The sequence below is a fragment of the Priapulus caudatus genome, unplaced genomic scaffold (assembly GCF_000485595.1).
Source record: "Priapulus caudatus unplaced genomic scaffold, Priapulus_caudatus-5.0.1 Scaffold544, whole genome shotgun sequence".
In the NCBI taxonomy this organism is placed as follows: Eukaryota; Metazoa; Priapulida; class Priapulimorpha; order Priapulimorphida; family Priapulidae; genus Priapulus; species Priapulus caudatus.
This window is the reverse complement of record NW_014577605.1, coordinates 63,712-66,230: the sequence shown is the minus strand read 5'-3', so window position 1 is coordinate 66,230 and position 2,519 is coordinate 63,712. Positions and strand designations below refer to the sequence as shown.

Genomic DNA, 2,519 nt, shown 5'->3' with positions numbered 1-2,519 from the left:
GGTACGCCAGGTACGCCAGGTACGCCAGGTACGCCAGCGCTCCTTGTTGAGTTTATCTCCTCGATATTATCAAGAGCGATTATGAAGAAGAATTATGGTGAATGATTATGAAGAAGCTTCTTAATACGCTCTTGATATTATTGTAATAACATAAGACACCGTTGCCCTAGCCCCACGCGCACGTTGAGAGATAATTGACAATGTGTTATCACTAGAATAAGCAGCTGGACAATATATCGGATTGTGGATCGAAGTGCCGATACGCCCTTGAATGAGTATATATATGAGATCGAGAGTGACGACACATTAGTCAGATACACACACATATACACAGTTCAGTTACTATGTAGAGATACGGAGAACGGGAGACGAAGCGCAGGACCTAGGCATGGTTACATAGGCTGTATATCTATATATGTTGTAAATAATATTGTATGTGTCAAGTACTAATAAAGACAGAGTTACAACGAACCTGTGACGCTGTCTCATTTGGAATCTGCAATCATCTGACGCGCTTTGTTTGTAATAATTTTGTAGTAATTTGTTTATAACAGTTGTGATCGAGCTGTTGTGATCGAAGTGTTGTCGTACCGTTGCTGGTCGTTCTAATAAACTCAGTTACTACTAATCACCAAACTCATAGGAGACAGTGTCCTGTATTTGGAGCGAAGAGCTACTAGCTTGGCTGATTTGTAATTAATGCCAAAATCGAGAAAGTTCGCAGGTCGTAGAGAAATAGTATATAATGTACTTTATTCTAGGTATAGCGCTATATAGCGCTCCTATAGCGCTGTCTCTTCGACCTGTATACCATTGATGGCGCATGAAGCTCAACTTGGTCACTTCTCAATTTGCTACTTCCTTTATTTATCTTCTAGATTTGCTACATTTAGATTGCTACTTCTAGATTTTCTACTTCTAGATTTGCTACTTCCTACATTTATCTTCTAGATTTGCTATATTTAGATTGCTACGTCTAGATTTGCTACATTTAGATTGCTACTTCTAGATTTGTTACTTCTAGATTTGCTACTTCCTACATTTATCTTCTAGATTTGCTACTTCCTAGATTTATTCAATGATCTTGTATTATATAAATAATTTAAACGCAGTGGTTACGCGTCCGGTCATCCATTTCACGCGCGATCATCAGGTGTTAGTGACAAATTGTTGCATGGAAACGTTGTTTGTGGTCGATTTCGTACAGACTTCTACTATTTGTTTAACTGCTTTACAAGAATAATTGTACCGGTGCGTAGCATGTATGCCATAGCACAAAGCTCAGCACAGATTCCCAAAACTACGTCACGATTAGGCCACGCTCCTTTCAAATTGAATTGCGTCTCGTTGATTAATACGATATTTACTTAACGATATTACTTAATTATCACTCTGCAAGTAATAATATGGTAAAAAAGTATTGTTTAGTGTTTTTTACTGGAAAAAAAATAGTTGGGTTCACATAGGAAATGGATGACCGGACTCGTAGCCTGGGAGCTGGGCGTCCGGTAACCGGACGCGTAGCCACGGCCTAATTTAAAAACATTTAAACTCGGTGCGCCATATCTCAGTGTTGTGCTCTTTTAGGCACACGCTAGGAATCCATCGCTTATAAAGGGTAGGAATAAAGGATAAGCAGTGCTTGCCAATAAATAATGTTTATATATACGCACGAACGCATGCACACACGCATGTACTACATACACGCACACATACACACACGTACGCGCGCGCACTCGCAGGAATACGGACATACTTATTCGCGCACGCACGCACGCACGCACGCACGCACGCTCGCTCGCACGCTCGCAAGCATCTTTCGTATACACACTGAATGTGATTTGATAACGTTACCGTTGTACTGCTGACCGGATGTCTGCTGAGTTGAACCATTACAATCTATCGAGCTCCTGCGCACTGATCACACACTAATCACCTGGTGTATCGATCACCTGCTATATCTATCACCTGCTGTATCGATTTATCACTTTCTGTATCGATCTGTCATCTGTTGGATAGATTTTTTACCTGCTGTATCGATTTGTCACCTGATGTATCGATTCGTCACTTGCCGTATTGAATAATCGATCAATCACCTGCTGTATTGAGTTACTTGAGTTACTCGGTGGTGTTCTGTCAGCGATCTCACGTACGAGGCACGGATGCGCGCCCGCGCGAGCCGAACACGTCGTCATGCATGCTGGTCATGACCCCTCCCCATTCACCTGCCGCAATCCCCTTCTCCCCCTCCCTATTCACCTGCCGCAATCCCCTTCTCCCCCTCCCTATTCACCTGCCGCAATCCTCTTCTCCCCTTCCCCTTTCCTGCCTTGCCTCCCCTTCTCTTCCCTCCACTCTCCTGATTTATCTTCCTTTCACTCCCCTCACTCCCCTCCACTCGATTGCTTTGTGTGGCGGTGGTGGCGGCGGCGGTGGTGCTGCTGCTGCTGCTGCTGCTGCTGGTGGTGGTGGTGGTGGTAGTTGTGGCGGTGGCGCTGGTGGTGGTGGTGGTGGTGGTA

General features: G+C 44.0%; 1 long non-coding RNA gene across 1 annotated transcript in view; it reads right to left on the bottom strand.

Moving 5' to 3' along the window:
• LOC106811490 overlaps positions 1-2,102 on the bottom strand; it is a 13,505-nt gene extending 11,403 nt beyond the window's left edge. The window contains exon 1 of the long non-coding RNA XR_001394147.1: positions 2,029-2,102. This is a non-coding gene — a long non-coding RNA (uncharacterized LOC106811490). The remainder of the gene's footprint in view (positions 1-2,028) is intronic.
• Between the last annotated feature and the right edge of the window lie 417 nt (positions 2,103-2,519).